The 13,015-nt window shown below is 40.2% G+C and overlaps 1 long non-coding RNA gene across 4 annotated transcripts; it reads right to left on the minus strand.

The window, feature by feature from the left end:
• Positions 1-1,467: 1,467 nt before the first annotated feature.
• LOC127073432 (uncharacterized) lies at positions 1,468-4,626 on the minus strand. Of its 4 annotated transcripts, none has more exons than XR_007785755.1 (9): positions 3,906-4,626; positions 3,524-3,614; positions 3,352-3,430; positions 3,243-3,276; positions 2,994-3,102; positions 2,674-2,908; positions 2,512-2,571; positions 2,180-2,406; positions 1,468-2,087 (listed from the first exon to the last, which is right to left on the minus strand). It is a non-coding gene; the product is annotated as an uncharacterized LOC127073432 (long non-coding RNA). The 4 variants fall into 4 exon arrangements; XR_007785754.1 differs by having other exon boundaries at positions 3,524-3,740; XR_007785753.1 differs by having other exon boundaries at positions 2,674-2,730; positions 2,825-2,908; positions 3,524-4,626.
• Positions 4,627-13,015: the final 8,389 nt, after the last annotated feature.

The following is a 13,015-nucleotide window of genomic DNA, read 5'->3' on the forward strand; positions in this document are numbered from 1 at the left end:
TACCATGCACAATCAAAGAAAGAACCTTTAAGAAGGTACTAATAGATTCTGGAGCTAGTGTGAATCTGATGCCATTATCGATCTATCACAGGTTGGGTATTAAAAATATCAGTGATATAAAGACCAATCTAAAGTTTGCGGATCACTCAAGAAAAGATGCATATGGTATAGCTGAAGATGTGCTGGTAACAATAGCGGACTTGACTTTTCCAGTCGATTTTGTAATCTTAGACATACCTGAAGACAATGAGGCACCCATCATTCTGGGTCGACCTTTCATGAAGACGAGTCGATGCAAGCTCGATATGGATGAGTGCACGTTAACCTTGAAAGTTCATAAAAAGGAAATAACATTGAATGCTATTGAAGACCAGGAGATGGAGGAAGATTCAGAATCTCAGTATCAAGTAGGCTTAATCTGGACATTGAATACTATCAAAGTCTCACCACTGCCAGTAACCACCCTGAACATAATGAGTCCTAACACAGAAAGGAAGGTTAAAAAGGAACCGTGGCACAAAGGAGTCCACCCTGAGAAAAGAGATAACGTCTGATTTATAGACAAGAGGTGCAATAAAGTTTTGAACCTGAAATACCCCCCATGATATGGGAAATAAACCGTCGAGCCATGCGACGTTAAACGAAGCGCTTCGTGGGAGGCAACCCACGCTTTTTATTTCTAAGCATCTTTTTGTGTCTATAGGTATACAATAGTCCCACAGGGAGGAGCCAGAGGAACCAACGGTTGACCTGAGAAGAAAACCAAAAAACGGCCAAAAGGACATCCTGACACGGCCACCCGTGTCAGCTGACATGGACCGTGTCAGAAGAGGAAATTTTGGAAAGGATGTTTGAAAAAACAGTGGCCTGACACGGGTCGTGTCAGGAGCACTGTAAGAAAAACGAGTTTGATAATGTAAAATAGTGGCCTGACACGGCCCGTGTCAACACCATTGTAAAAGAAGTTGAAAAAGGGTAAAAACAGTAGTCTGACACGGCCGTGTCAGGCGTGCAAAATTTTTGAATTTTTTTTGAAAATTTGAAATTTTTGTGGGGCCTGTCATACCCCAATTTTGTCCGGGCATATTTAAATTTTCATATAATTAATTTCATTTTTTTTATTTTTTGCATCATATCATATGCATAACAAATCATACATTCCAAGTTTATAACATTGCCAAGTTCATACCAAATTCCTTCATTTACAAAGATCTCATTCAACTGACGATTAGATTACACTCCATTGTCGTCATATGAAAGGGTGCAAAATTTGGAAATTTTTGATAAACTGTTGACTTTTGTCAACCGTTGACTTTTGGTCAAACAGTGGACCAAAGTCAACCATGTGGCTAAAAAAAACCATTCCTATTCTTTTCCTAATCACTTAAAACCGTACATTTTCATTATGTTGAACATTGATCAATAAATCATTAATCCACTGATCTAGCTTACACTTCCATACACAAGTTAATATAAACCATGTTCATTTCAAAAGCCAAAATTACATTCCAGGAACCTTTGTGAACCAATACACAGATCTCGTTCATACTATATCTACAAAGCCAGCTCAGGCGTGTTTACCCACAATGAACATCATGTTTACTGCTAAAATTCAAGCATATAGGAATGCACAAATTTGAAGAATAATACATACACGTCCATACGTTTATGTGTTACAAATAAGAGTTACAACTGTTTGCAAATTGCCAAAGGGAAAATCCTAGCCTATGATCCAAATACATAACTTCATGTCAAGCCGGAAACAGCGGGTATATTGACCGCAACAAACTCCTTGTGCTATTTTCTCCCAAAGGTTACGAGCCGCACGCATACTGCCACTTGCACAATTAAAAAAAACAGCAGCACGCACAGCAGGCAACGGAAAACTTCATAACACGAATAGGGTGTGCATCGACTTCTTTCGCATTTGTCAAAGCGGCATTTTTGGTGATAAATTGATCTAAACCAGCCAAAGCAACTCTTACCACAAGGGACATCTTCAATAGTCTCCAGCCTGCATCATCATCCAAGCCAAGTGCATTATACTTGCAGCATGCCATGGCATTCCACAATGTAAATCCCGTGTCCTGCAAGACGGTGATCATCAGACTGCAGCATGAGCAGCATATTCAACCAGAAATTAATTCACATGTTGACACACAATGACCAAGTACCTTACCTAAGCATCATGATAACACATACAAAACCACACCTAAGGTCAATCACGAAGTCCATCTCAGCAAAAATCTGTTTCATCTACTACACCATCATTTCCTTGTCATTTCCTTTGACTGGAGGGTACGGTTATTTCCTAAAGGCGGAAATTTTGGTTGAAAAGAGGCCTCAAGTAGTATTGTGCCAGCACGAGTCACACAAGTCAGTACAAATCTTAAGCAACCTAAAAACCTGCATTCTCACAACAGAAACATAAATCAGCAGGCATATCGTGGCATCTAAACCGATGCATCATCATCCTTAATGTCATATCTGTTGCGGGAAATAAAGCAAAACCTGAAGTGAAGTCCACAAGCCAACAGCATGCCCCGCGGTTTTGTTTCGAGGAATTAGACCCTGTAGAAAGTCAAATACTAATTAATGCCGTAATTGGTTTCCGCTATAGAAGTATGGAAACTCAATCAAAATTCAGAAAGTTGCTTCAAATACGTAGCTCACCACAAGCCAGTCAAGATACCCTGTTCTGTCCGGCACCAAAAGAAAGAAGAATTGACTCTACATCACCGAAGCAAACAGTCACTAAATAGTACATAAATGCAGGTAAAAGAAACTGAACCTTATTACACCAAAAAGCCAAAGTAATCAGAACTGATTTAGGCCAGCTACACCCGAGTTGACACACCCTCTTCACCAGTCATGCTCTGGCATTTACCTCAATGTCCACAATCATATCCTGCAAATGTTTCATCCATTACACAACAGACCTGCATGGAACGCGTAACAGTTGCCACAACAACATAACTCACTAACAGGCATACCAGTTTTCACGGTTAGATCTGATTTCAAGCAAGTCGTAATCATTGTTGCATTCTTCATCAGTTAGGTGATTGTTTCACATGAAACATCCAAAACAAACCAAAACTGCACCTGCAAAACAAGCAAAGCAGGAGATTTAGAACATCAATACCCCAACACATGCCGGCTACACGAAACAATGACAACAGATGAAAGATGGAATGAAACGCATATTTACAGCAAAAGAAAGAAGGACAGGAGTCAATGCTTACTGTTATTCAAGGTGAAACTTGAAGCAGGTACACCCTGCAACACACCAAAAGCACGTCAGATAACATTCAGAGCAAAATGGATGTTAATCAAGTTTTCATGAGTTCACACCTCCAAGCAGCAAGAATCAATGCAGCAATCCAAACCTAAATATATTAAATCCTCACGTCAACAAAAATCAGAAGAACACCTGAAAGTTGTTTCAAACCAGAAATAATTAGAGTCATGCCTCAGTGGAAGTTGAGTTTTACAAAAATCAAAATTTTTACCACAAGCAAAATACCTGTCTTACAGCAGTAATAATCCAAGAGAAATTCAAGAAAGGGGCCACGCATCATGGAGAGATTTCACTACCAACAAACTTGCCTTGCCACCTGCATCGAATTAGGGACCACACCAAATCTAGATGAGATTTTATTCTAACGGAAATTCTTGGATTTTGGCCAGCTCACAGGTGAGAGACTTGGTACTCCAGAGCTCTATATAAGGAATATCCATTTCTGAAAAAAGGGAGGGAGAAGAAACCTAACGTTATTCTGCTAAAATACTCCCTCACCACCTAACTCTAAAGCTCGTTTACGGATAAGCCTCTCAAACTTATCATCAGGGTTTGAGAAAGGCTGAGTTATAGACCCCAACCCGAAGCATTTGTCAAAGAAATATACCGTTACCCTGCCGAAATCCCACTTCAACCATACCCCGTCTGTCCAAACCCTCCGATCTACTTCCCACACACAGAACCATCACCATCTCCTTTTTCTTCTTCAATCGACCATCAGCCACTCACCACCGCTAACGACACAACCCCTCATAAACATTCCGCCGTCACTACCCCATCACCTTCACAACCTCCAACCCGCCGTGAGACTCCCGAAAACTCCCAAACGAAAATGCTTTCCGCTCATCAATAATAATTCCTTGCTTATCGGCATTTGCGACCACGATCCGCTCTGACAACGAAGCACGATTATAACTCGATTCGGCGGCGCCCAACTCCGACCTACAGCTTCGAAACGAGTTGATTTGGTAATATTTCGATTTGGGTATTAAGTTTGTGTGGTGGCGATACGTTTCGCCCCAAATGAGGTTGTGTTTTGAAGTTTTGATTTTTGTTTTCCTTTACTGTTTCCAGTTCTCACATGTGAATAGTCATTATGCATTATTTTCTTTAATTTTCTTTTAATTCCCTTCATTACAAATTGGTTCTTGATTGGTTCTATGTACTAACGAAGTTATTAGATATACATGCCTTTTAAGGTCCTTCTGCAGTAACTGTCGACGTTTTTTTTTCTTGAGTTTCTTTCTCCCACCCAACGCCACGTGGAAGTAGCCTTAATGGCTGGTCGAATCTAGCTTGGATTGATACCATCTGTAACACTGTTGGTATGCTGATTTTCCTTTTAATAAGTTTTTATCCAGAATTCCTAATTGGGCCGGGAGGTTTGGGTTTTATCATGCGTAACATTGGACTCATTTAGTTGGAAAACATTGGACTCATTTAGTTGGAAGGGATGTTTGTGTATTGGCATAAGCCCATCTTCTAATGCAGCTTGTTTCTAGTTTTTTATTATAAACAAATTCAATTTCAATTCATCAACCACCCAAACCAATTTCAAAAAGCACAAACCACAATTCTCGATTCAACATCGAGCCCATTTTAAAACACCCTTGTAAGTCGATTGCTCTTCGCATCACCATCAACCTCACATAGCTTACTCTTGGGCTTCCTTACAATGAAACCTACTTGGTTATTGATTAATCGAGTAGATGAAATAATACACAAAACACAATTCATTTCATTCATAAACACAAATTCAAATCATCTTTCCAAACCAATTCAATTTCAAAAGAATTTTCTCTTTTAAACATAAACATTGGGATGAAAAAGAGAATAGTAAGCTTCCGCTTCACTATCTCTCGACTATTCGAATAATTGGCGTACGCCATATTGCTCGGATTTTCGTCATTCAATTAAAATCCTAAAACTCCATAAAATTAAAATCACTCCCCCAACTAATTATAAATTCTAAAAGCTTTATTTTTAATAATTAATCTTTGAATGAAAAGGGGAATAGTGAGCATCCGCTTCATTATCTCTCGATTATTCGAATAATTGGCGTACGCCACATTGCTCGAATCTTCGTCATCAAATTAAAACACAATCGAATACGACATCTAAAGACATATCTTTTACAATTTAAACTTCGGATGATAAAAGAGGGGAGGCGTACGCCTCACCCTCTCTCGATTATTTGAATAATTGGCGAACGCCATATTGCACAAATTATCGACTTCCGACTAAAAACACGCTAAATAAATTTGGATAAAGGAATAAGTGGCGTACGCCTCATTATTCCTTGAATAAGCAAGTAGGGGGCGTACGCCTCGCTACCGTGCGTATTCAACATCCACAAACAAACTTTCAAAATAATTCGAACGAAAAGGGACTAGAAGGCGGACGCCTTATTACTCCTCGAAAGAATTGGACGATTGGTGAACACCACATTGCTCAATCTTTCGTCGTTTTCCAAAAACATCTCAAACGCATCAACCTAACTTCTCGCCCCCGAGCGATCGAAACCAAACCAAAACACCCAAACATCTCAATTCAACTTGTCACCCCCGCGTGACCAAAACCCTTTCAAAAGAACATTGTTAATCCCTTCTAATGCGCACAACAAACCAGTGCTAGAGCCTCCACCGAGAGTAGACAAGCCAACGTTTAGCCGTTAGAACGCCGACCTACACAGTCGTTCATCAAAACAAAACACACCAAATATTCGTAGTAGCCCGAACTACGAATGCTCTGATTTCCTTATTGCACCATAAGGATACGTAGGCAGGAGATTGCTGTATCTTCGCGAGCACACTAATAAAAAACCTCCCATTTTCCCCTCCTGAGGTCTTCATCCATATCTATCATCAATTCTAATCACTCGAAGCAAGCAGATAAACAGTCAATTAACAGTCAAATAGCAAAATCAGACTAAGAGGTTCCCGTTGAGTACAACGGACGTAAGGGGTGCTAATACCTTCCCCTTGCGTAATCAACTCCCGAACCCGAATATGGTTGCGACGACCATTATTCTTATTTCTAAAGGTTTTCTCGATATTTTCCTATTCCTTCATTGGAATGAATAAAGTTCGATGGCGACTCTGTTTCGAACAACATTTTTTCCGCGTCCTATCGCGAGGGATCGCATTTTTGGAGGTGCGACAGGGCCCACCTCATTAAACCACTCTTAACCACTCTTTTTTTCCCTTAACACTCATCATTATCAGATTTTATCATCATTCTCTCTCATACTTTTTCATCTTCTTCTCCCTCTCTCTCAAACTCCATTAAAATACACTCCCCTCACCACACAAAACCCCACATGCAACCAAGTTCCACTCACCTATAGCCCAAACACCCTTCACAAATATTTTTCACCTCGCTGTCCCGGTCGCAACCACGGTTTTCGATTTTTCTAACTCGAAAGTTCGGAATTTTACTATTTTTGCAGGTCCAAAATGTCCTCGAACAGAATCCTTACCGGAAAGCAACAACGTGCAGAGATGGCAAAGTCCAAAAAGCGCCCGAGCCGGAATCCTAATCCGCACAATATTGTGTTCGACAACCTAGAGCAAGAGCGACGTTACCAAATTCACCGGAAACGCAAGCTTACGCTGATCCGGTATATGTGTGAGCAAACTCTGACCGATCTCGGGCTAAAAATTGAGGTAGACCGAATGTTCCACGTCTTGGGCATGCTCGAGTTTATGAGTTTGGAGGCGCCGACCTACAAACGCATTACTCTCGAGTTCCTCAGCACCTTGGAGTTTCAACTATAAAAGCGGTGGGTTAACACCACCAGGTATTATTTCGGCACCTTACGCTTTCGATTATTTAACAATTATCATGAATTGTCTGTTGAGGAGTTAGCTGCTATACTTCGACTCCCGCTGAACGGACCCGAAGCGGTTCCAGACGGGTTTTCTCCGAAGGATTTTTGGATCGCCATAACTGGGAGGACGAATTACTCCTCCAAAGGTGCGAAAGCATCGAGCATCCATAATCCCTGTTTCAGGTACGCCCAAAAAGGTTTAGCCTACACATTGTTTGGTAGAGGCGACAACACTGGAGTAGCTACTCAGAGAGAGCTATTCTTCATGTACTCGATGGCTCAGAACAAGACCATCAATGTAGCTGCCTTTGCAGCAGACTACCTGGGGAGAGTCGACCGAGCAAACTCCGGAGGCATTTCCGTGGGAGGTATGATCACCCAGATTGCATTGCATTTCGGGTATCAGGCTATTTTACTCGAGGATACGCCAATCGTAGGTAATACTAAAATTGACATGTCTGCTCTGATTGCCCAAGGTATGATTGCGGTTGCCCCTACCTATTATTCTGTCCTAATTCATAAACAGTTTATCATCACTTTGCCGGATCCGGACAGAGTGGCTATCACTGATTGTGCGAATTGGCTGTATGTGAGCGCCGATCCCGATGCGGATGAGGGCCACGGCACTGACCATTTTTATGCAGGTGACCAATTTGTAGATGACCAGGAAGAAGGGCGAGAAGAAGAATACCCTCAAGCACCTCTTGAGCAGTTTGTCCCACACCCTCAGGAACCCACCCAGCAGGCGGCGGGTTCCTCTTCTTGGTCAACTGGCCAATGGGGCTGGATACAGACCGAAATAGGTGACTTGAGGACTGAACAGCAAAGGCAAGGCATCGAGCAAGCCCGTCAGGGGGCGATGTTGAATGAGATGAGCAGGATGATGCAGCAATTGATGTTGCATTTTTCCGCAACCACCTCCTCAGTAGGACCATGTAAGTTCCCTCCTCCGCGCTTGGTCACAAACGTTATGGACAATGTTGAGTTCAAGTGTGAGGGAGATTTTATGTCTTTTATTTGCAATTTATTTGTGTTATTTTTACTTTTTTATTTTGTATTGAATTTGTCTGTTGAATGTACATTATGCTGCAAGTGTGTGTGTCAAGTCTGTGTTGACAGGTTGGAAAAGTAATGATCACAAGTGAGAGTGGATGAATGATCACACGACTCACCATGACTTGTTGTGAGGATCTCCCTAGAAAGTGACACTGCTGAAAGTAAAAGATTAGACGCAACGTACACAGCTTAACCGACACAAGTATCCTGCACACTCCGAAGTAAGAAAGAAATTGCACCAAATTAAGAAGCACTGTGGATCCGTCAAAGCTGAACCAAACCAAGTGAGTCAGAAAAGGCCAAACACGTTAATCATCATGAGCGTCATTCAGGTTTGTCTTTATCACTCTTAATTTGTGTAGACTCTCTGGGACTGTCACTGCATGATACACACACTGAGGCACGTTATTTGTAATTAACCTTGAGCCTTTCTAGCCATCCCGCATTATTATATCCTTCGTTAACCCCCTTTGAGCCTATATCCATTTTTTTGTTTAAAACACCATGAATGTAACCATTAGCCAAAAACACTTCCTCACCCTGCTCAGAGTCATGAGAAGATATTCCAACTGTGTTGAAAATCTAAGTTTGGGGTAAAAACCCCAAAAGCTCTCAAAGCCCTAGAAAGTGCAAAAACAAAAGAAAAAGAGAAAAGTGATGAATCGAGAAAAAGAAAGAAAAATAAAAATAAAATACTCGATGATTCAAAAGAAAGAAGCACGGAAAAGGGTAGTCGGTAAAAAAATTCAAGAAATAAGAAAAGAAAACCGAGGAAATAAAAGAAACCAACACAGGATATAACATCGACTCTGAGCCAAAAGCCCCTCGTGTTCCTTTTTTTGTGAATCCATACCCAAACCCAAGCCAAGCTACAACCCTAAAGACCTCAAAAGTGTGTGTTATGTGTAGGTGATGAGAAAAGAGAGACTATTCAAACTTATGAGTGATATTGCATACTTCGAATTATGAGTGTAAATAGTTAACCCCAAGAGAATTGGTGAGAATGTAAAATAAGCTGACAGGTGAAACGGTGCTTTAAAGTGGAAGTGTGAATGATGACTTACAAGGAGGGGTATGACTTATGGAAGGAAAAGGGAAAACGTTTGCGAATGATCTCAGCAGTGGTGGATAACATAAAGAATTATGGGAAGTGATACCGAAACATTACTTAGGACAAGCAATGAGCTAAGTTTGGGGTTGTGATCAATCACCATTTATAGTAAGTTTTCATTACTAATCCGACGCAAAACAGAGACATTTGATCAGTCACCATTTATAGTAAGTTTTCATTACTAATCCGTTATGTTATTTACGCATTTTTAATCTTTATGATGTTTTACTTTGTTTATCTTGATTTTATGCGTGGGATAGCTATGTTTTTGTCAGATAGATCCAGGTAGAAGAACCGGAGAACTCAAAACACGATAGTACGAGAGTTTGATACGCAAAGGAGCAGAAAATACCAGTACAAGAGGTCTGACACGGCCACCCGTGTCACCTGACACGGGCCGTGTCAGGCAAAGGAAAGCAGAAGAAGAAAAACAGTAGCCTGACACGGCCACCCGTGTCAACTGACACGGCCACCCGTGTCAGGCAGCAATCCAAACCGTGTTAGGCAAGCCAGGGGCGTGTCAGGAGAAGCAGTAGGCTGACACGGCCACCCGTGTCAGCCCAAGCCCAATATTTCCAATTTTCTCAGGCTTTTCATTCTTCGGGCTTTGTGGGGACATCTTTGGACCTGTCCAACTACTGCTGGGAACTTTCACTATAAAAAGAGGTCTTCTACCAAAGGAAAAATCATCTTAGAATACAACAAACCACAATATTGTGAAGCAATCAAGGATTACAGAGATCAAGGCATTTGGAGAGCTGAAGAGATTCATGAGCGGGAGCGATTGAAGATCAATGTCATCCAATTACTTATAATGTGTAATTTTTATCTTGAATTGGTTTTAAACGATATGAGTAGCTAAACCCCCCAATGCTAGGGGGTGTCCCTGATTTAGAATTGTAATGAATTTGACTTTACATTTGCATTTATAATATTTTGTTTACGGTAACCTTTTGATGTGTTTATTGCTTTCTCTTTCAGACCAAACGAGATTGATCTATGGTTATCACTTAGGCTGGACCGCCAGTGATAAGGTTTTCATCAGGTTACTCTGCAGTAGATATCACTTAAGACTTGGGATACCCTGTATGAACCAGAGCATTCTTGACATTATACAACTTAACTTCACCCTCATTGGCTATGGATATAGGAATGAGGGTAGATTGATTAAAGGTTTTCTCACCAAGGACTTGGGAGAAAATACCCTTGAGAACTGGTAGTAATTGATATTTGTTGATGCAATAGTAACTCAGAGTAATTACAAGGATAAATCATACACCTTCCCTAGCATTGTTCCTTTTTCTCTATAAACCCTTATTTTCATATTTCTTTATTATTTTCTTTTTACCCTGAAAAACCAAATTAATATTTTTTGTTTAATTGAATGATAATTTAAACTCAATACTAACGTGCAGTCCTTGAGATCGACATTCGGGGATTTTCCCCATTATTACTATAAAAGGAAAAATAGTACACTTGCTATTTTCCCGATCAACCTCTGAACTTGTTTAAAACCTTTTGATTCTGGAACAATATCAGATGATAGAATTCCAGAAGTACCTACTTCAGAAGCATGACCACCTTTAGAATCTGAAATATTCCCAGAATCTGGACTACCACCAGAATCTATATCACCATCAGAATCTGGATCAGAATCAGATTCTTCATCAGAATCAATCTCACCTTTTGATTCTGATTCATTTTCAGAATCATTTTTAAGTTGTGACTCATCTTCAGAATCAAAATCAATATTTTCAGAAGTTAACTCTACACCAGAGTTGGATTGAGACTTGCTCCAATCCCATACTTCTGACTTTCACAACAACATCTCCGTCGACTTCAACCTTATAAGTGAATGGGCAATAAATCTTATAAGCACTTATACTGTGATATCCCACCAGCATCATCACCTTGCTTATATCATCCAGTTTCTTTCTAGTAGCATCTGAAACATGTTTATAACAAACATAACCAAATACTCTGAAATAACTCACTTTGCTTATCTCCAGTCCACCTCTCAAAAGAAACAATTTCCTTCAACTTCTTTGTTGGACACCTATTGAGCATGTATGTTGCAGTGGCAACAACTTCTCCCCACAAAGTGTTAGGAGGCTTTTTCTCCTTCAGCATGCTTCTTGTCATATCAAGCAAAGTTCGATTTCTTCTTTCAGCAAGACCGTTGTGTTGAGGAGTATATGGAGCAGTCACTTCATGCTCAATTTCATTATCCTCATAGAACTTCTTGAACTTTGTACAGTTATACTCACCTCTACCATCAGTTATGAGAATCTTCAGAGTCTGACCACTCTGTTTCTCAACCTTGATTCTGAATTTCTTAAATTCATCAAACACCTCGTGTTTGAACTTTATAAAGGATAACCATGTCATCCTTGTGAACTCATCCACAAATGACACAAAGTATTTATTTCCTTATAGTGAAGGTTCTGGAAATGGTCCATACACATCAGAATGCATAACTCCCAAATCATGCTTTGCTCTTGGAGCTACTTCTGATGCAAATGACAGTCTTGGTTGTTTCCCTCTCATGCGCATATTGCATGACTTTTCTGGTTTCTTAATTGCAGGAATTCCATGTACCATTTTCTTTGAATTCAGATGCCCCAAGCTTCTGAAGTTCAAAATGACCAAATCTTTTGTGCCACAACTCACTCTCCTTTTCAATACTTGTTGCGCTAAGGCATTCAGAGTTTGCAGTTTTAACATTCACCTTGAATGTTATATTCCTTCCGTGTTCTGACTCCATAATCAGCTTCTGATTACAATCATACAACTTCAAAAGATTGTCCTTCATGGTAACTGAGAAACCCTTCTCAATTAATTGACCTACACTCATCAGATTGCTCTTCATGCCAGGAACATACCAAACATTCTGAATTAACGCAAATTTTCCATTATTTAGAATCACTCTAACATTCCCCATTCCTTCAGCATTCAAATACGTATCATTAGCACATCTGATCTTGGCCCTCTTCCCAAAGTCAAAATCAACTAGCCATTTCTTATTTCCAGTAAGATGGTTTGAACAACTAGTGTCCATATACCACCAGTCTTCTAGAGACACACTATCAAAATCAGAAGCCATTAATAGCACATGTTCATCATCATAACTTCTGGCTATATTTGCTTCTTCTGATTTCCTCTCCTTGTTTGACCAACAATCTGCAGCGAAGTGACCAAAATTCTTACAACTGTAACATTTAACTTTTCTCTTGTCATACTTTTCTTTTCCCTTATGACTTCCAGAAGTTGAGGTTTCTAACTTCTGAGACCTACCATGTCTTTTCTTGCCTTCTGACCAAGATTACTTCTGGTCTTTCTTGACAAAAGAAGCTTTCAGAGTCTGCTATACCTCTCTCTCAGAGGTTCTTTCAGTTAAACGTAACTCTTGCGCCTCTAGACTGCTTTGCAACTCTTCTATTCTCATGGTGCTCAGATCCTTAGAATGTTCAATTGCTACAACGATGTAATCAAACTGAGGAGTAAGAGATCTAAGTACCTTCTCAATGATACTTTCCTCATAAAGAATTTCTCCACACGACTTCATCTCATTTGTGATCAAAATCACTCTGGAGATATAGTCAGGTACCTTCTCATTGTTCTTCCTGCTGAGATTCTCATACTGCTTAGTAAAGACTAAAGCTTTACCTTCCTCACTTATGAATCACCGCCGTAGCACCGCACTAGTGTATCCCATGCAGCT

This window comes from Lathyrus oleraceus, chromosome 4, assembly GCF_024323335.1.
Source record: "Lathyrus oleraceus cultivar Zhongwan6 chromosome 4, CAAS_Psat_ZW6_1.0, whole genome shotgun sequence".
NCBI lineage: Eukaryota > Viridiplantae > Streptophyta > Magnoliopsida > Fabales > Fabaceae > Lathyrus > Lathyrus oleraceus.